At 38.4% G+C, this 22,582-nt stretch overlaps 1 protein-coding gene and 1 pseudogene across 7 annotated transcripts in view; one reads left to right on the top strand and one right to left on the bottom strand.

The window, feature by feature from the left end:
- Positions 1 to 22,582, bottom strand: part of ATRX (ATRX chromatin remodeler) — a 293,493-nt gene that overhangs the window by 70,542 nt on the left and 200,369 nt on the right. The window lies entirely within an intron of this gene.
- LOC120881946 lies at positions 16,035 to 19,799 on the top strand (annotated as a pseudogene).

The following is a 22,582-nucleotide window of genomic DNA, read 5'->3' as shown; positions in this document are numbered from 1 at the left end:
CAGAGTCAAAGGCTTTGGCGTAGTCAATAAAACAGAAATAGATGTTTTTCTGGAACTCCTTTGCCTTTTCTATGATCCAGCAGATGTTGGCAATTTGATCTCTGGTTCCTCGGCCTCTTCTAAATCTAGCTTGAACATCTGGAACTTCTCGGTTCATGTACTGTTGAAGCTTCACTTGGAGAATTTTGAGCATTACTTTGCTAGTGTGTGAGATGAGGGCAATTATGCAGTAGTCTGAACACACTTCCACACTGCCTTTCTTTGGGACTGGAATGAAAACTGACCTTTTCCAGTTTCCTGACAGCAAGATGGCAGAGTAAAAGGATGGGTGCTCATCTTTTTCTGCAAGAACTCCAAAATTGCTATTCAGTGCTGAACAACCATTGACAGGAGAATGTTGGACCCGACCAAAAAATGATACCCCACATCCAAGCGGAAAGGAGAAGCCCCAACAAGATGGTAGGAGGGGCGAAATCATGTTTAGAATCAGACCCCATACCCGCCAGAGACAATTGAAGGGCTCAAACAAAACCTTGAGTGCACCAGGACCCAGAGGCCCCTCAGAGACTGAGTAAGACCTGCCTTTGAGTGTTTGAGTGTCTCCTGTGGAGGCATGGGTCAACAGTGGCCTGCCGTGGGGACAGGGGCTCTGGCTGCAGCAGACCTGGGTCACACAGCATGTGCCATAAGCCCTCTAGGAGGAGGTCGCCACTAGCCCCACCATATAGCTCCAAGCAAAGGACACACAAACTGCAGAAGAATTATACCAAAGAAATTCTCCCACTATTAAGAAAGTTCTACGACCCATGAGAGATTTCCCAACCTGGAGATCTCGCAAAGGGACCAAGAACACCCAGGGAATTTGACTTCAGAGGCCAGTGGGAAACTGAGCCAGACTCGCCTGTGAATGGAGGCAGGAGTCAACAGCTTGGCCTCAGGCCAAACAACAGGGAGGGAACACAACTATGCCCATCAACAGCAAATTAGATATAAGATTTACTGTGCACAGTCCTGCCCATCAGAACAAGATGCAGTTTCCCCCTCAGTCAGTCTCTCCCATCAGGAAGCTTCCATAAGTCTCTTCTCCTTATCCCTCAGAGGACAGACAGAATGAAAACCACAATCACGAAAAACTAACCAAACTAATCACATGGACCACAGCCTTGTCTAACTCAATGAAGCTATGAGCCATGCCATGTAGGGCCACACAAGATGAACAGGTCATTATGGAGAGTTCTGACAAAACGTGGTCCACTGTAGAAGGAAAAGGCAAACCACTTCAGTATTCTTTTCTTGAGAACTCCATGAATAGTATGAAAAGGCAAAAAGATATGACACTGAAAGGTGAACTCCCCAAGTCAGTAGGTGCCCAATAAGCTACTGGAGAAGAGTAGAGAAGTAACTCCAGAGAGAATGAAAAGACAGAGCCAAAGCGAAAACAATGCCCAGTTGTGGATGTGACTGGTGACAGAAGTAAAGTCCAATGCTACAAAGAACTACAGTTCTTTGCATAGAAACCTGGAATATTGTTAGGTCTATGAATCAAGGTAAACTGAAAGTGGTCAAACAGGAGATGGCAAGACTGAACATCGACATTTTAGGAATCAGTGAACTAAAATGGACTAGAATGGGCGATGTTAAGCCTGGGTTAACGTCATACAATTCCAGTGATTCTGCATCTGCATCTGTCAGGTCTTCCAAGAGGACACCAACCCAGAACTACTTTTGAGGTTAGTATTTCAGCTTGAAATGTTTAGGCTATGTAGATAATATAAATTGAAACCATAAACTATGTGAGGGAAAGCCTATGATTATGAATCCAAGGGAACTACTTTTCAATCTCATAGCCCAGGGTGACACAGATAAGATTTCTTGCCATCTCCCTGAATTGATGGGCAAATTGTTTTGTATCCTATTCTTCTATGGAGTACATATCCTTTAAATAGATTCAGCTTTAATCTGAGTTCTAAGAACTTTCCACCTCATAGAGGGCTTGAATCTTACTCTGGATAGGTAAAAACCAAAATTACTCTGAAGACTAGCCCATCCCCAGAGCTTCCATAGCATATCTTCTTGACCTTACTGTTTAAATTCAGTTTCTTCTTTTTGTCTGGGTCCTAGTAATTTCCATTACTTTCGTTGTTATAGTTGTTCAGTCGTTAAGTCATCTCCAACTCTTTGCAACCCAATGCACTGCAGCACACCAGGTTTCCCTGTCCTTTACCATCTTCCGGAGCTTGCTCAAACTCAAGTCCATCGAGTTGGTGATGCCATCCAACCATCTCATCCTCTGTCATTCCCTTCTCCTCCTGCTTTCAATCTTTCCTGGCATAGGGTCATTTCTGATTGTTTCTTCACATCAGGTGGTCAAACTATTGGAGCTTCAGCTTCCACAGTAGGCCTCCCAATGAATGCTCAGGGTTGATTTCCCTTTGGATTGACTGGTTGGATCTCCTTGCAGTCCAAGGGACTCTCAAGAGTCTTCTCCAACACCACACTCCAAAAGCATCAGTTCTTTGGTACTCAGTCTTCTTTATGGTCCAACTCTCACATCCATACATGACTAATGGAAAAACCATAGCTTTAATTATACAGACCTTTGTTGGCAAAGTAATGTCTTTGCCTTTTAATAAGCTAAGTTTGTCATAGGTTTTCTTCCAAGAAGTATCATAATTTCATGGCTGCAGTCACCATCTGCAGTGATCTTGGAACCCAAGAGAATAAAATCTGTCACTGTTTCCATTGCTTCCCCATCTATTTGCCATGCAGTGATGAGACTGGATGTCATGATCTTAGTTTTCTGAATGTTGAGTTTTAAGCCAGCCTTTTCACTCTTCTCTTTCACCTTCTTCAAAAGGCTCTTTAGTTCCTCTTCTCTTTCTGCCATAAAAGTGCTGTCATCTGCATATCTGAGGTTATTGATATTTTTCCCAGCAATCTTGATGCCAGCTTGTGCTTCATCCAGCCCGGCATTTCTCATGTTGTACTCTGCATATAAGTTAAATAAGCAAGGTGACAATATACAGCCCTGATGCACTCCTTTCCCAATTTGGAACCAATCTGTTGTTCCATGTCTGGTTCTAACTGTTGCTTCTTGACCTGCAAATAGGTTTCTCAGGAGGCAGGTAAGGTGGTCTGGTATTCCCATCTCTTTAAGAATTTTCCACAGTTTGTTGTGATCCACAGAGTCAAAGGCTTTAGAGTAGTCAATGAAGCAGAAGTAGATGCTTTTCTGGAATTCTCTTACTTCTGTGATCCAAGGGATGTTGGCAATTTCATCTCTATTCCTCTTTCTTTTCTAAATCCAGATTGTACACCAGAAGCTCTCAGTTCATATACTGTTGAAGCCTAGCTTGGAGGATTTTGAGCATTACTTTGCAAGCATGTGAAATGAATGCAATTGTGCAGTAGTTTGAACATTCTTTGGCTTTCCCATTACTTTTACAGACCTCATTATGCATTTATCTTTAAACCACAATAAACTACTACCTAATGTGTCACATATTTAATATGATTCTATGCCTTGAATATCTTATACTATATTCCTCCCTCTTTTCTTGACAAACTTCCATGTATATTTTAGTGTCCTTCAACTGTCAACAAAACTTTCATCTTAGAACAGCCTTGTTAAGAGAGTAACCCTTGTCTATCGTCTGGGAACTTGAATGGTAAACAGTTCCCTGTACTAATGTAAAATTTTCCCTGAAAACGAAGGGATCACTGACCCTAGGCTTCTAGAAAAAAAACACCTATTTTTTGTTCCAGGAGTCTGGTATTTGCTAAAAGCCAGGCAGACAGTGCTATTGTCACCAGTCCCCAGTAAAAATCCTTGGGTACTTAGCTTTTAATGATCTCCTCTGGTAGACAAAACTTCACACATACTGCCATAAAATGTTACTGCAGAAATTAGTAAATCCAGTGTGAAGGAGATCAGCCCTGGGATTTCTCTGGAAGGAATGATGCTAAAGCTGAAACTCCAGTACTTTGGCCACCTCATGCGAAGAGCTGACTCATTGGAAAAGACTTTGATGCTGGGAGGGATTGGGGGCAAGAGGAGAAGGGGACGACCAAGGATGAGATGGCTGGATGGTATCACTGACTCGATGGACGTGAGTCTGTGTGAACTCCAGGAGTTGGTGATGGACAGGGAGGCCTGACGTGCTGCGATTCTTGGAGTCGCAAAGAGTCGGACACGACTGAGCAACTGAACTGAACTGAACTGACTGTGACTCCAGTAGGAGAGGACTCTTGGAAGATTATGCCTGTTTTCCTCTGGACTTTGATCCATATATGCCTTTTCCCTTTCCTGATTTTGCTTTATGCCCTTTTGCTGTAACAAACCATAGTCCTGAATATGAGTATCTGCTAAGTCCTATGAGTTACCAAACCTGGGGGTGGTTTGGAAGACTCCTGACACATAGCTTATCAAGCATATGTTGACTAAAATTCCTCTCTACCATTAGTCAACTGGCAAATAATCAGTGCCTTTGGAAATTTTACATTTTGACAGATGTGCAAACAACTTCAGCAATGGTTACCCAATTCAATAAAGGCAATTTATATATGGTAAAAGTGTCAACAATTAAATTAAAAAGCTGGTTCAGATGTGGCAGAAAATAAGAAGTCTCAAAATTTAGCACAGGTGAAATTTTCTGTGCAAAGACAGCCGATTCATACTAATTTTAATTCTATTGGATAAAATGACAATATTTAATCTCTAAAAATTAAAACTGGCCCCCAAAACATGGGATACTCCAGTTAATAATTATACTGAATATATAATTAAAGCCTACAAATAGATATTACATGTGGAATATTCTTATTTCATCACTGACATAGAATAAACACTCCTTCTGTTATAATTTTATATTATATAGACATATATGACAATTAACAGTGAATTAATAAATCAAAGCCATTCCTAAATATCCACCTTGGCTATCAAAAACATGCTTACAAGGTATGGTACAAAGGAAATACAAACAGAAAGCAAAACTTTTACCTCTAATTTCTTGAAGCAATACAAATATATATTTAAACACCATATCTGCAGCGAGATACACTATAGTTGTTTTTTTCTTTAGAACTTCATTTTATACCAGAATTCTACTACACATGAATATTGGGAGAAGTCACTGGAAATGTAGATGATTGTTAAATGCAACTTAAAGAATACTCTCTCCATCCTGTTTTGATAGCACAGGTGTTTCTATGCTTACTAAACTCAGTGGTTCTATTGGAAAAGCAACATTTGCCAGTCTAGTGAAGAATATTCCCTACCAGACTAAGCATCCCTGAAGACCAGGCCCCTTTGCTTATCTTTTGATTCCTGGTATCAGCATATTAGATATACACCATATATTTTTTATTCTAGAGAATGACTCAAAGAATTAGCCTATAAATTCACCTATCAATCAGTCATCATCATCATCTTCAAAGTGGGGTTGCACAGAATCGGACACGACTGAAGCAAGTTAGCAGCAGCAGCAGTAAGTGTATGTTAATCCCCAACTCCTAATTTACCCCCCCTTTCTGTTTGGTAACCACAAGTTTGTTTTATATGTCTGTAGATCTATTTCTGTTTTGCATATGTTTATTTGTATTATTTTTCTTTTCTTAGTTTCCAGATATAAATTATATCAGATGGTATTTGTCTTTCTGACTTACTTCACTCTGTATGATAATCTCTAGGTCCATTCATGTTGCTGCAAATGGCATTATTTCATGAATTTTTATGGCTGAGTAATATTCTACTATATATACATATATGGGATTCCCTGGTGGCTCAGTGGTAAATAATCTGCTTGCCAATCCAGAAGACGCAGGTTTGATCCCTGGGTCAGGAAGATACCCTGGAGAAGGAAATGGCAACCCACTCCGGTATTCTACCTTGCATGGAAATCCCAGGGACAGAGGAGCCTCGTGGGCTAGGGTCCATGGGGTTGCAAAAGAGTCAGACAACACTAAGCGACTAAACAACAACATACACATATACACACCACATCTTTATCCATTTATCAACATTTAGGTTGCTTTCATGTCTTGGCTATTGCAAATTGTGCCACAATGAACACTGAGGTGCACGTATCTTTGCAAATTATGGTTTTTCTCCTGATATATGTGCAGGGCTGGGATTGTAAGATCATATGTTTTTAGATTTTTATGGAACCTCCATCACCTCACACTGGTCAGAATGGGAATCATCAAAAAGTCTACAAACCATAAATGCTAGAGAGGGTTTGAAAAAGAACCCTCCTATACTGCCAGTGGCAATGTAAATTAGTATAGCTACTATGGAGAACAGTAAGGATATTCCTAAGAAAGCTACATTGTAATCTTAGAAATAAAGGTGGGATATCATTAAAATATTATATGTATAAATAACAGTACTAATAGAATGGTAAACTCTGTAAGTGTATTTTGTACATTGATATAACCAAGCTTATTGAGCAGTACCAGGCACATAGTAAGAATACAATAAACATTTGTTGCATGAATAAATGTGCTATGTTAATACTAACATTATGATATTACATCATATACAAAGAATATACCCATACAATAAATTATAGACATTTTGCTTTTAATTGACTTATAATTAGCTTTTAGGTGTACAACAGGGATTAAATGTTTTATACATTATGAAATGATAACAATAAGACTAGTTACCATCCATTACAGTACAAAGTTGCTATAATATTACTGACTATATTCCCTAGGTGTACATTAAATCTGTATGAATTACTCATTTTATGGCAGGAAGTTTGTATCTCTTTGTACCTCTTAATTCCCTTTACCTATTTCATCCACACCCTCATGATGTACCTCCCTCTGGAAACCACTGGTTTGCTCTAGATATTTATGAGTATTTTGTTCTTAATTAGTTTTGTTTGCTTGTTAGTTTTGCTTTTTACATTCCACATATAAGTGAAATCAAAGAGTATTTTTTTTTCTTTCTCTGACTTATTTCATTTGCCCTGTAGGTCTATTTATGTTGTGAAAATGACAAGATTTCACTTTTTATCACTGAATAGTATCCCATCACACACACACAGACACAGACACAGACACACACATACACCATCTTTATCCATTCATCAACTGATAGACACTTATGTGCTTCCATATCCTGGCTATTGCAAATAGTGCTGCAGTGAACATGGGCTACATATGTATTTTTTATTTAGTCTCTGTATTCTTCAGAAATGGAAATGCTGGACCTTGTGGTGAATGTTAGTTCTTTTAATTTTGAGGTCAACCTTCATATTTTCATAACGGCTCTATCACTTTACATTCCCACCAGCACTGCACAACAGCTTTCTTTTCTCCACATATTCACCAACACTTGCTGTATCTTGATTTTTGATAACAGCCATTCTGACAGGTGTGTGGTGGAATCTCACTGTGCTTTTGATTTGCATTCTGCTGATAATTTGTGATGTTGAGGGTCATTCCATGTTCTTGTCAACCGTCCGTATGTTTTCTTTGGAAAAACATCAATTCAGGTCCTCTGGTCAGTTTTTAATCAGTTTTTAATTGTTTTTTGATACTGAGTTGTATGACTTCTATATATATGGTGGATATCAACCCCTTATAGGGTATATCATATGCAATATGTTCTCCCATTCAGTAAGTTGCTTTGGATTTTGTTGGTGGTTTCTTCCACTCTAGAAAATCTTTTTACTTTGATGTAGTCTCATTTCTTTAATTTCACTTACATTGCCCTTGCCTAAGGAAACAGATCCAAAGAAAAATTTCTAAGACCCATGTCAAAAAGCTTACTGCCTATGCTTCCTTTCAAGAATTTTAAAGTTTAAGGTCTTATTAAGTCTATAATCCATTTTGAGTTTATTTTTGTATGTGGTATAAGAAACTGGTCCAGTTTCATTCTTTTGCAGATAGCTGTCCAATTTTCCTAACAACATCTTTCCAAGAGACTACCTTTTGCCCACTGGATGTTCCTGTTCCCTTTGTTGTAGATAATGGGATATAGAGGCTTGGTTGAGGTTTTTTCCCCTGAATTTCCTATTGTGTTCTATTGATCTACGTCTTGGATTTTGTGCTACTACTATCTTGTTTTGATTACTAAAGCTTTGTAGTATAATTTTAAGTCTGGAATCATGTTATCTTCAGCTTTGTAATTCTTCTCAAGATTGCTTTGGCTGTTCAGTACATTTCTAGTTCCATACAAGTTTTAGGATTGTTCTAGTTCAGTCTAAAAATGCCATTGGGAATATTCCTCCCTTTGCAATTTTTGAAGAATTTGAGAAGGAAAGATGTTAGCTCTTCTCTAAATGTTTGACAGAATTTCCCTGTGAAGCCATCTGGCCCTGGACTTTTGTTTGCTGGGAGATTTTTTTTTTAATCACAATTTCAATTTCCCTGGCTCTGATTGGTCTAATCATATTTTCTATTTCTTCCTGGTTCAGTACTGGAAGACCAGGTTGTATCTTTCTAAATATTTGTCCATTTCTTCCAGGTTGCCAATTTTATAGGCATATATTTGCTTGCAGTAGTCTCATGATTTTTTTGTATTTCTGCAGTGTCAGTTATAACTTCTCCTTTTTCATTTCTAATTTTTATTGATTTGAGTTCTCTGCTTTTTTTTTCTTGGTGAGTTTGGCTAATGGTTTATCAATTTTGTTTATCTTCTCAAAGAATCAGCCTTCAGTTTTATTGATCTTTGCTATTATTTTCTTCATTTTTTCTTCATTTATTTCCACTCTGCTCTTTATGATTTCTTTCCTTCTACTAACTTCAGGGGTTTTTTGTTCTTATTTCTCTAATTGCTTTGCATGTAAGGTAGGTTGTTCATTTGAGATTTTTCTATTTCCTTAAGGTAGGATTATGTTGCATAAATGTCCCTCTTAGAATTGCCTTTGCTGTGTCCCATACATTTGGTGTTGTCATGTTTTTGTTGTCATTTGTTGCTAGGTATTCTCTGATTTCCTGTTTGATTTCTTCAGTAATATCTTGGTTAGCTGGGAGCATATTATTTAGCCTCCATGTGTTTGTGTTTTTTTTTTATTTTTTTTACAGTTTTTTGCCTGTAATTTATAACTAATCTCATAGCATTGTGGTTGGAAAAGATGCTTGATACAAATTCAGTTTTCATACATTTACTGATGCTTGATTTATGACCCAAAATGTGATCTATCCTGGAGAAGGTTCTGTGTGCACTTGAGAAGAAAGTGTATTTGGCTGCTTTTTGATGGAGTGTCCTATAAATATCAATTAAATTCTAAATGCTCTAATGTCTCATTTAAGGCTTGTGTTTCCTTATGAACTGTCTGGATTATATGGCCACTGGTATAAGTGTGGTGTTAAAGTTCCCCACCATTACTATGTTACTGTCGATTTCCCCTTTTATAGCTGTTAGCATTTGCCTTATGTACAGAGGTGTCCAATATTCCTAAACTCATTCTACGAGGCCACCATCAACCTGATACCAAAACCAGACAAAAATCACAAAAAAAGAAAATTGCAGGCCAGGATCACTGAAGAACATAGATGCAAAAATCCTCAACAAAATACTAGCCAACAGAATCACACACATTAAAAGAATCACACATTACAATCAAGTAGGGTTTTCTCAGGGATGCAAGGATTCTTTGATATACAAATCAATCAATGCAATATACTATATTAACAAATTGAAATCTCAATAGATGCAGAAAAAGTTACTGACAAAATTTAATATTCATTTCTGATTAAAACTCTCCAGAAAGTAGGCATAGAGTGAAGCTACTGCAAGATAATAAAGCCCACATATGACAAACCTACTGCAAACATTATCTGCAATAGTGAAAAACTGAAAGTATTTCCTCTAAGATAAAGAAGGTAATGAGGGTGTCAACACTTGCCCCTATTCTTCAACATAGTTTTGGAAGTCGTAGCCATACTAATCACAGAAAAAAATGAAAGGAATTCAAATTGGAGAAGAAGTAGTAAAACTGTCACTGTGTACAGATAACATACATGGAAAATCATAAAGATGCCAGCAGAACATTACTAGAGGTAACCAATGAGTTATTAAAGTTGCAGGATACAAAATTAATGCACAGAAATCTCTTACATTCCTTTATACTAATAATGAAGGATCAAAAGGAGAAATTAAGGAAACAATCCCATTTACCATCACAACAAAAAGAATCAAGTACCTAGGAATAAACATACCTAAGGACTCAAAGGGCTTCCCTGGTGGCTCAGTCAGTAAAGAATCCACCTGCAATGTGGGAGACCCGGGTTCGATCCCTGGGCTGGGAAGATCCCCTGGAGGAGGACATCACAACCCACTCCAGTGTTCTTGCCTGAAGAATCCCTATGGACAGAGGAGCCTGGCAGGCTACATACAGTCCATGGGGTCACAAAGAGTCAGACACAACTGAGTGACTAAGCACAGTATACAACACAGCAAGGAGGCAAAAGACTTGTATGCAAAAAACACAAGACACTGATGAAATCAAAGATGACACAAACAGATGGGAGAGATATACAATGTTCTTAGATTAGAAGAATCAATATTGTGAAAATTACTATACTACTCAAAGCAATCTACAGATTCAATGAAGTCTCTATCAAATTACCAATGGCATTTTCCACATAATTCAAAATTTGTATGGAGACACAAAAGACCTCTAATAAACAAAGGAATCTTAAGAAAGAAAAACAGAGCCAGAGAAATGAGGCTCCCCGACTTTAGACTATACTACAAAGTTACAGTAATCAAGGTATTACCATACTAACACAAAAACAGAAATATAGATCAACATGCACCTATGGTCACCTAATCTATGACAAACAAGGAAAGTACATACCACGGAGAAAACACAGTCTGTTTGGTAAGTGGTGCTGGGAAATCTGAACAGCTATGTGTAAAAGAATAAAATTGGAACACTCCCTAACAGTGTACACAAAATGAATTAAAGACCTAAATGCAAAGCCACTATTAAAAACTTAGAAGAAAACATAGCCAGAACAGTCTTTGACATAAATCACAGCAAGATTCTATCTCCTAGAGTAATGAAAATAAATAAATGGGGCCTAATTAAACATAAAAGTTTTTGCATAGGAAAGGAAACCAAACACAAGATGAAAAGACAACTGTCAGAATGGGAGAAAATATTTGCAAATGAATCAACTGAGAAAGGATTAATCTTAAAAATATACAAGTTCATGCAGCTCAAAATAAAAAACAAACGACTCAACCAACAAATGGGTGGAAGACCTAAGCAGACATTTATCTAAAGAAAATACACAGATGGCCCACAAACATGTGAAAAGATGCTCAACATCACTCATTTTCAAGAAATGCAAATCACAACTACAATTTATATCACCCCACCCTTCTCAGAATGGCTGGCATCAAAAAATCTACAAACAATAAATGTTAGAGGACTTCCCTTATGGTCCAGTGGTTGAGAGTCTGCCTGCCAATGCAGGGCACACAGGTTCGATCCCTGGAGGTCCAGGAGGATTGCACATGCTATGGGGCAACTAAGCCTGTAAACCATAACCACTGAGCCTGTGCTCTAGAGCCTGCCAGCCAAAAATACTGGAGCCTGTGCTAGTAGAGCCTGTGCTCCACAGCAAAAGAAGCCACTGCTATGAGAAAACCACACATTGCAACTAGAAAGTAGCCCCTGCTTGCCATAACTAGAGAAAGACCATGAGCAGCAATGAAGACCCAGTACAGCCAAAAATCAATCAATAAATCAAATAATATATAAAAGATGGTCATTAAAAATCAACAGAATCTACATTTTCTTTTTAAAAATTAAAAAATGACTGCTGTAGAGGGTGTGTAGAAAAGGTAACCCTTCTGTACACTGTAGGTAGAAATGTAAATTGGTACAGAGACTAAGGAGAACAGTATGTCAGTCACTCAGTTCAGTTCAGTTCAGTTGCCCAGTTGTGTCCGACTCTTTGCGACCCCATGAATCGGAGCACGCCAGGCCTCTCTGTCCATCACCAACTCCTAGAGTTTACCCAAACTCATGTCCATTGAGTCGGTGATGCCATCTAACCATCTCACCCTCTCTCGTCCACTTCTCCTCCTGCCTTCAATCTTTCCCAACATCAGGGTCTTTTCAAATGAGACATCTCTTCGCATCAGGTGCTCAAAATATTGGAGTTTCAGCTTCAACATCAGTCCTTCCAATGAACACCCAGGACTGCTCTCCTTTACGATGGATTGGTTGGATCTCCCTGCAGTCCAAGGGAATCTCAAGAATCTTCTCCAACACCACAGTTCAAAAGCCATCAATTCTTTAGCGCTTAGCTTTCTTTACTGTCCAACTCTCACATCCATACATTACCACTGGAAAAACCATAGCCTTGACTAGATGGACCTCTGTTAGCAAAGTAATATCTCTGCTTTTTAATATGCTGTGTAGATTGGTCATACTTTCCTTCCAAGGAGTAAGCGTCTTTTAATTTCATGGCTGCAATCACAATCTGCAGTGATTTTGGAGCCCCCCAAAATAAAGTCAGCCACTGTTTCCCCATCTACCTGCCAAGAAGTGATGGGACCAGATGTCATGATCTTTGTTTTCTGAATGTTAAGCTTTCAGCCAACTTTATGACTCTCCTCTTTTACTTTCATCAAAAGGCTCTTTAGTTCTTTTTCACTTTCTGCCATAAGGGTGGTGTCATCTGCATATCTGAGGTTATTGATATTTCTCCCAGCAATCTTGATTCCAGCTTATCTTTCCTCCAGCCCAGCGTTTCTCATGATGTACTCTGCACAGAAGTTAAATAAGCAGGGTGACAATATACAGCCTTGACGTCCTCCTTTTCCTATTTGGAACCAGTCTGTTGTTCCATGTCCAGTTCTAACTGTTGCTCCCTGACCTGCATATAGGTTTCTCAAGAAGCAGGTCAGGTGGTCTGGTATTGCCATCTCTTTCAGAATTTTCCACAGTTTATTGTGATCCACACAGTCAAAGACTTTGGCATAGTTAATAAAACAGAAATAGATGTTTTTCTGGAACTCTCTTGCTTTTTCAATGATCCAGTGGATGTTGGTAATTTGATCTCTGGTTCCTCTGCCTCTCTAAAGCCAGGTTGAACATTTAGAAGTTCACAGTTCATGTATTGCTGAAGCCTGGCTTGGAGAATTTTAAGCATTACTTTACAAGGGTGTGAGATAAGTGCAATGGTACAGTACTTTGAGCATTCTTTGGCACTGCCTTTCTTTGGGATAGGAATGAAAACTGACCTTTTCCAGGCCTATGGCCACTGCTGAGTTTTGCAAATATGCTGGCATATTGAGTGCAGCACTTTCACAGCATCATCTTTCAGGATTTGAAACAGCTCAACTGGAATTCCATCACCTCCACTAACTTTGTTCATAGTGATGGCTCTCAAATCCTACTTCTGGGGATCTATCCAAAGAAAATTAATTCAGAAAGATACACGCACCCCAATGCTCTTTGCAAAGGATTAATCTCCAAACTACACAAATAGCTCATAGAGCTCAATATCAAACAACAAACAATTCAATCAAAAAATGGGTGGAAGACATAAACAGACATTTTCCCAAAGAAGAAATACATGTGTCCAATAGACATATAAAAAGATATTTAACACTGCTAATTATTAGAGAAATGCAGATCAAAATGACAATAAGGTACAACCTCACACCAGTCAGAACGGTCATCATCAAAAAATCTATAAACAGTAAATGCTGGAGATGATGGGAAGAAAAGGATCACCTCTTAAACTGTTGGTGGGAATGTAAACTGTTTCAGTCACTGTGTAGAATAGAATGGAGGTTCCTCAAAGAAAAAAAGTAAAATTACCATTTGTTGTTGTTGTTCTAAGTCGCTTCCAACTCTTTGTGACCCTATGGACTATAGCGCACCAGGTTCCTCTATCCATGGGATTCTCCAGGCAAGAATATTGGAGTTGGTTATCATGCATTCCTTCATGGGATCTTTTCGACCCAGCGATCAAACCCACAAATTCACCTGTGATGCCATCTGTACCTGGACTTTTGTTTTTAAACTATAGGTTAAATATTGTTACTAGTATAAGGTCTATTCCGATTTTCTATCTCTTCATGATTCAGTCTTAGAAGATTGTGCAATTCTAGAAATTTATTCATTTCTCCTAGGTTGTCTAATTTGTTGCCACACAATTTAGTACTCTCTCATTATTCTTTTTATTTTGTTGATGTTAGTTGTAACTTCGCTTTTCATTTCTAATTTTATTTATTTGGGCTCTCATTTTTTATAAGTCTGGCTAAATGTTTGATTTTGTTTATCTTTTCAAAGAAACAACACTAAATTTCATTGGATTTTACTTTTTTAGTCTCAATTTCCATTCTTTCCACTCTAATCTTCATTATTTCATTCCTTCCAGAAACACTGGGCTTTGCCTGTCCTTTTTCTTGTTCCTTTAAATGTATATTTACATGATTTATTTGACATTTTTCTTATTTCTTCTAGTAGGCCTATACCACTATGAACTTTTCTCTTAGAATTGCTTTTGCTTCATCCCATAGATTTTGTAATGTTGTGTTTCCATTTCCATTTGTCTCAATGCATTTTTGAATTTCCTGTTTGGTTTCTTTGTTGATCCACTACCTGTTCAGTAGCATGTTTTTTAACCTCCATATGTTACTGTTTTTCTCTAGTTTTCTTCTTCTACATGACTTCTAGTTTCATACCACTGTGATCTAAAAAGATGCTTGATATGATTTCAATCTTCTTAAATTTATTAAGGCTTTTTTTCCATTTTTATTTTAAATAAATTTATTTATTTTAATTGGAGGTTAATTACTTTAAAATATTGTATTGGTTTTGCCATCAGTTCAGTTCAGTTCAGTCGCTCGGTCATGTCCGACTCTTTGCGACCCCATGAATCGCAGCACGCCAGGCCTCCCTGTCCATCACCAACTCCTGGAGTTCACCCAGACTCATATCCATCGAGTCAGTGATGCCATTCGGCCATCTCATCCTCTGTCATCCCCTTCCTCTCCTGCCCTCAATCCCTTCTAGCATGTATGGATGTGAGAGTTGGACTGTGAAGAAGGCTGAGTGCCGAAGAATTGATGCATTTGAACTGTGGTGTTGGAGAAGACTCTTGAGAGTCCCTTGGACTGCAAGGAGATCCAACCAGTCCATTCTGAAGGAAATCAACCCTGGGATTTCTTTGAAAGGAATGATGCTAAAGCTGAAACTCCAATACTTTGGCCACCTCATGCAAAGAGTTGGTTTTGCCATACATCAACGTGAATCTGCCACAAATATACACGTGTTCCCCATCCTGAAACCCCCTTCCTCCCTCCTCCCTCCCCATTTCATCCCTCTGGGTTGTCTCAGTGTACCAGCCCCAAGCATCCAATATCATGCATTGAACCTGGACTGGTGATTCGTTTCATATATGATATTATACATGTTTCAATGCCATTCTCCCAAATCATCCCACCCTCTCCCTCTCCTTCAGAGTCCAAAAGATTGTTCTATACATCTGTGTCTCTTTTGCTGTCTTGCATATAGGGTTATCGTTACCACCTTTCTAAATTCCATATATATGTGTTAGTATACTGTATTGGTGTTTTTCTTTCTGGCTTACTTCACTCTGTATAATGTATTCTTTTTAATGGCTGAGTAATAATCCATTGTGTATATGTACCACGGCTTTCTTATCCATTCATTTGGTGATGGACATCTAGGTTGCTTCCATGTCCTGGCTATTATAAACAGTGCTGCGATGAACACTGGGGTACATGTGTCTCTTTCAATTCTGGTTTCCTCGGTGTGTATGCCCAGCAGTGGGATTGCTGGGTCATAAGGCAGTTCTATTTGCAGTTTTTTAAGGACTCTCCACACTGTTCTCCATAGTGGCTGTACTAGTTTGCATTCCCACCAACAGTGTAAGAGAGTTCCCTTTTCTCCACACCCTCTCCAGCATTTAAGGCTTTGTGACATAATATATGATCTGTCCTGAGAAACATTCCATGTATACTTGAAAAGAATGTGTATTCTGCTGCTGTTGAATGAAATGATCTATATTGATTAAATACATCTTGCTGAATATGTCCTTTACCAATTTAGAGTCTAGATGGTCTATCCATTGAAGTATTAAAGTCCTCTTACGGTATTACTGTATATTTCTCCCTTTATTTCTATTATTTTATTTATATATTTACATACTCCTATGTTGGGTATATGAATAATTATAAATGTTACATCCTCTTTTCAGATCAACCTCACAATGGCATGCCCTTCCTTGTCTTTTCTTATAGTTTTTGTTTTAAAGTCTATTTTGTCTGATATAAGTATTACTATCCCAGCATTCTTTACTTTTCCATTTGCATGGAGTATCTTTTTTTTAATCTCTTCTTTTTTGGTTTATGTGTGTCTTCAGATCTGAAGAGTCTGCTACAGGCGGCATATAGAGATGTGTCATACTTTTTTATCCATTCAGCTACCCTATGTCTTTTGATTGAAGCATTTAGTCAATTTACATTTAAAATAATTATGGCAGGCATGTAGTTATTGCCATTTTGGTACTTGTTTTCTGGTTATGCTTTCAGTTTGCCATTTTGGTACTTGTTTTCTGGTTATGTTTTCAGTTCTTCTCTGTTCCAGTCTTACTCTATTTCTTCCCTTGTTTTTTGATGGATTTCTTTAGTTTCACATTTGGATTCTTTTATTTTTGTGTGTATCCATTGTAGCTATTTTTGATTTGTGGTTACCATGAGGCAAAAGTTCCCACTCTGTGGTCATGTGGTGTCAGATGAGTATGAGCAGCATTGGAGGCTGCCCCTACTTGTGCTAAGTACATGGTGAAAAGCTATGTCAAAGATGGTTTCCAGGTCCAAACACATCACCTTTTCACAACATCTGCATCAACAAGACAGTGTCCTGTGCCAAGGCTGACAAGCTCTAAGAAGATATGTAGGGTGCCTTTGGAATACCCCAGACCACAGTGGCCACAGTACACATTGGTCAAGTCATCATGTCCATCAGCACCAAGCTGAAGAATAAGGAACACATGACTGAGGCCCTACAGAGGGCCAAGTTCTAGTTCTCTGGCCAACAGAAGGTTCACCTGTCCAAAAGGTGAGGATTTACTAAGTTTAAAGTCAATGAATTTGAACAGATGGTGGCAGAAAAGCAACTCATCCTACTTGGCTGTGGGGTCAAATACATCATTAATTATGGCCCCCTGGACAAATGGCAGGTCACAGAATCACAACAGCCTTGGCGTTCTCCACTGCTTGTTCAAGCCCACCATTAAATCCTCCTTTCCAGTCTGTCAATCAATCAATCAAAAAAAAAAAAAAACACTCCATTTTCACTTGCCTGTCACATTTTATTTTTTGTTGCTATATTTATTTTTTTTGTGTATCCCGTAACTACTTACTTATACCTGATATTCTTTTTACTACTTTTTCTTTGAACTTTCATACTAGTTTTTTAAAGTGACTGATCTAATTCCTTTAACATATATTTTCCATCACCAGTGATTTTTTTTCTTTCATATATTTTATTTCTAGTTGTGACCTTTCCCTTTACCCTTAAAAGTGACCCTTTAATATTTAAAGCCAGTTTACTGGTTATGAACTTCTTTAGAGTTGTTTGCTTGTCTGAAAAACTCCTTATCACCTTCAAGCCTGAATCATAACCTTGCTAGGTAGAGTATTCTTGATTATAAACTTTTATTCTTTCAGCACTTTAAATACATCCTGGCACTCCCTTCTGGACTGCAAAGTTTCTGCATTAAAATCAGCTTATAGGCTTATAGGAGTCCCCTTCTATTGATATATGATTACCTGTTTAAAAGTTCCCTTTTTATCTTAAACTTTTGCCATTTTAAATATGATGTATGTTGGTATGGGAGTTCCCTTCAATTGATATACGATTAGCTGTTTTTCTCTTGTCTTTAAAATTCTCTTTTTTATCTTAACCTTTTTCCATTTTAAATATGATGTACCTTGGTATGAGTCTCTTTGGGTTCATCTTATTTGGGATCTCTGTTTCCTATACCTGGGTATCTGTTTCCTTCCCTAGGTATGGATATTTTCCACCATTATTTCTCAAGTAAGTTTTCTGTTACTTTCTTTCCTTCTGGGAACCACATAATGTGAATATGGTTGATGTTTCACAGATGGTTCATATACTCTCATTTTTTAAAAATCCTTTCTTTCTTATTGCTATTCATATGGGGGTAATTTCTACTATTTTATCTATCAGATTGCTTGTCCCTTTATGTCATCTCATCTGCTTCTGATTCCATAAAGTGTAACTTTTTTATTTCAGTTACAGTATTGAGCTCTGATTGATTTTTTCTTGTATTTTCTAAGTCTTTGTTAAAGCTTTCAATGAGTTCCTCCAATCTTTTCCTGAGTTTGGTGAGCACCATTAGGACAGTTTCTTTCAAATCTTTTATCAGGTAAACTACTTATGTCTGTTTCACTGGGGTTTATTTTTTCCTGGGGTTTTATTTTGTTCTTTCATTTGGACCACATTCCTCTATCTCATTATTTTTATTTCCTTTACATTTCTATAAATTAAGAGAAACAACTACCTCTCCTAATCTTGAAGAGACCTTGTATAGGAGCATTCCCTGTGTAGACCACTTGGGCCTAAAGGCTTTTGCAGGCTGGCTAGAGCTGCAGTGGGCACCAACAGGGGTTAATCCCTGGGGAACAATATACCCAATACTGCAGTGGTGGGACCGAAGAGCCTGAAGCAGGCCCAGTGCAGGGGCAGCCCCCTGGGAAGTACTGTGTATAAGGCTGCCTTAGGAGGATAGCTGGAGCTGGAGAGGACATGGTCCAGGAGGAATCCCTGAAGAGTGCTGGGCTGTAGGCTACTTTGATGGGGCAGCTGGAGGTAGAGCAGTCATACGCCAGGAAGAGTCCTGGGGAGCAACTCCAGACAATGGTGATCATCAGGGCCTCCTACCCAAGCCAGACCTCCTGTCATTTTGGCAGCAACCTTCAGGGTGAGTAAACATAGTTCCTTTACATATACTCTAGGTGCCTTTAAAGTTTTCACTGTGTCCCAGTGAGTGTGTCTCCATTTGGATGCCTCAGCAATATATATTTCTACTGTAGACCATCCTGAAAGAGGAGAGATTCCCATGGATACTGTGTCTCTGACTTTCCTGCTAGTTTCTATGTGGATCTTCGATTGGCAGCACCAGCATATTGGGCCCTCAGATCTTCTTCAAGAAGAAGTGTGCTATACGTAGGTGTAGATCAGTGTGCTCAGGGGAGTAGGTAAAGACAGGGTCTTCGTGTGCCACCATATTCCTCAATCTGCTTTATGTTTTCAAATATAAATGCTCACCGATAAAGCTTACTCTGAAAACAAGTGCATAACTCAGAGATACTGCATGTTCAGTTCCAGACCATCACAATAAAGCAAATAGCACAATAAAGTGAGTCACATGGCTTCATTGTTTCCCAGCACTTGTAAAAGTTATGTTTATATACTATGCTTGCTTGCTAAGTCAGTCACTTCAGTCGTGTCTGACTGTGCAAACCTATGGATCATAGCCCACCAGGCTCCTCTATCTGTGGAATTCTCCATGCAAGAATTCTAGAGTGAGTTGTCATGCCCTCTACGGGATCTTACTGACTCAGGGATTGAACCTGCATCTCTTACATCTCCTGCACTGGCAGATGAGTTCTTTACCACTAGCTCCACCTAGGAAGCCCATATATACTATCCTGTAGTCTATAAGTATGCAATACTATTATGTCTTAAAAAAACAATGCACATACCTTAATTAAAAAGTAGTTATTGCTAAAAAATGCTAAACTTCATCTCACTGAAGCGAGTCATAATCGCTCTGGCTGGTGGAGAGTCTTGCCTCCATGTTGATGGCTGTTGACAGTCAGGTTCCTGATAATGGGGTGGCTGTGGCAATTCCTTAAAAAATGAAGTTTGATGCATCAATATTAGCTCTTCCTTCCATGAATGATCTCTTTGTAGCATGTGATGCCGTGTGACACCATTTTATTCACAGTAGACCTTCTTTCAAAATTGCAGTCAATCCTCTCAAACCCCGCCACGGACTTATCAACTAAGTTTAAGAAAGGTTCTCAAGTCTCTGTTGTCATTTCCACTATCTTCACAGCATCTTCATCAGGAGCATATTCCATCTCAAGAAACCACTCTCTTTGCTCATCCACAAAAAGCAACTCTTCATCTCTTAAAGTTTTATAATGAGATTGCAGCAATTCAGTCACATCTTCAGGCTCCAGTTCTAATTCTAGTTATCTTGCTATAATATTTCCACATCAGCAGTGACTTCCTCCACTGAAGTCTTGAACTCCTCAAAGGCATCCATGAGGGTTGGAATCAACTTCTTCCCAACTCCTGTTAATGTTCATATTTTGGACCCTTCCCATGAGTTACAAATGTTCTTAATGGTACCTATAACGTTAAGTACTTTCCAGGTGGTTTTCAACTGACTGCCCAGATCCATCAGAGGAATCACTATCTATGGTAGTTATAGACTTACAAAGGGTACTCCTTAAATAATAAGACTTGAGAGTCGAAATGACTCCCTGGTCAATGCGCTGCAGAAAGAATGCTGCGTTAGCAGGCTTGAAAACAACATTAATCTCATTGTACATCTCCATCAGAGCTCCTAGGTGACCAAGAGCAGTAATATTTTCAGAGGAATTTTTTTTTTCTGACCAGTCGGTCTCAACAGTGAGCTTAAAATACTTAGTAAATGATGCTGTAAACAGATGTGAGGTTATGCAGGTTTTGTTCCATTTACAGAACACAGGCAGAGTAGGTTTAGCAAAATTCTTAAAGAGCCTAAGATTTTCAGAATGTACTGTCTTCAATTTGAAGTCACCAGCTGCATTAGCTCCTAATAAAAGTCAGCCTGTTCTTTGGCACTTTGAAGCTGGACATCCAGTTCTCCTCTCTAGCTATGAAAGCCCTAGGTGGCATCTTCTTCCAATAGAACACCATTTTGTCTCCACTGAAAGCCTTTCATTTAGTGCAGCCACCTTCACGAACTATATTCACTAGATCCTCTGGATGCCTTGCTGCAGTTTCTATATCACTACTTGCTGTTTCACCTTGTCCTGTTATATTATACAGATAGCTTCTTTCCTTAAACCTCTGAGCCAGCCTCTGCCAGCTACAAACTTTTCTGCTGCAGCTCCCTTGTCTCTCTCACACTTCTTACAATTGAAGAGAGTTAGAGTCATGCCCTGGATTAGGCTTTTTAGCTTAAGAGAGTGTTATGGCTGGTCTGATCTTCTATCCAGACCACTACAACTTTCTCCATATCAGCAACTAGTCTGTTTCACTTTCTTATCATTCATGTGTTCAGTGGAGTAGCACTTTTAATTTCCTTCAAGAACTTTGCATTTGAATTTACAACCTGGCTACTAGCTGTTTGGTGCAAGAGGCCTAGTTTTGGCTTATCTTGGCTTTCGACATGTCTTCCTCATTAAACTTAATCATCTCTAGCTTTTTATTTAAAGTAGAGACACAAAAGAGTCTTTCTTTCACTTGAACATTTAGAGGCCATTGTAGGGTTATTAATTGGCCTGATTTCAATACTTTGTGTCTTAGTGGATAGGGAAACCTGAGGAGAGGGAGAGACACAGGGGAAAGGCCATTTGGTAGATCAGTCAGAACCGGAACAGTGCAATATTTATCAATTAAGTTGCTGTCTTACCTGGGTGCGGCTCATGGCTCCCCAAAACAATTACAATCGTAACATCAAAGATCACTGAACACAGAGCACTATAACAAACTTAATAGTAACCAAAGAGTTTGAAATATTGTGAGAATTACCAAATTGTGACACACAGATAGAAAGTGAACAAATATTGGAAAAATGGTGCCAATAGATGTGCTCAACATAGAGTTGCCACCAAACTTCATTTTGTGAAAACACAGTATCTGTGAAGTACAATAAAACAAGATATGCTTGCTGTGAAATAATAATACATCAACTATTTTGAAGTAGTTTATATAGTCATGTCCTCCTCACAAACTACCTAATATGATACTAAACTAAAACACAAAGATGTAGATGCTGTAAGGTAAACTTAAATGACTTATTCAAGATCCTGTTTCTCAAAAAGACCAGAAAGCTAATGCAAATAAATTAGATATCAATTCTTCAAAGCAAAGTGAAATATGTAGTGAAAAATGATAGTTCAATTACAGCCATCTACTTATTTATTAATAGTATCCATTTCGACTTCCAGGTGCAACATGTTGGTTCCTTAATACTTCCAATTCAGGTTTTACATTTACTATAAGAAAGTGATTTTGCAGGAAAATTTCCTGGCAGTCCAGTGGTTAGGACTTGGCACTTTCAGTGCCAGGGCCCAGGTTGGATCCCTGGTCTGGAAACTAAGATCCTACAAGCCACAAAGCATGGACAATAAATAAATAATATATGCAGGTATATATGACCATATGCTGTGATCTACTCGGCCTTATATAGATTTAGATCTAAAGAACAAAAATAGATCTTTATCATCTATTTGTTCTAAAAAATGTTTCTGATCAACTATGCATGCAGAGAGCTGCAAAAAATGAAATATATCCATATATGAATGACTTCTATTTGACCACAG

Source organism: Oryx dammah, unplaced genomic scaffold, assembly GCF_014754425.2.
Source record: "Oryx dammah isolate SB20612 unplaced genomic scaffold, SCBI_Odam_1.1 HiC_scaffold_23, whole genome shotgun sequence".
NCBI classification, from domain to species: domain Eukaryota; kingdom Metazoa; phylum Chordata; class Mammalia; order Artiodactyla; family Bovidae; genus Oryx; species Oryx dammah.
Note: the sequence above shows the minus strand (reverse complement) of the source record. Positions and strands in the feature narration are given on the sequence as shown.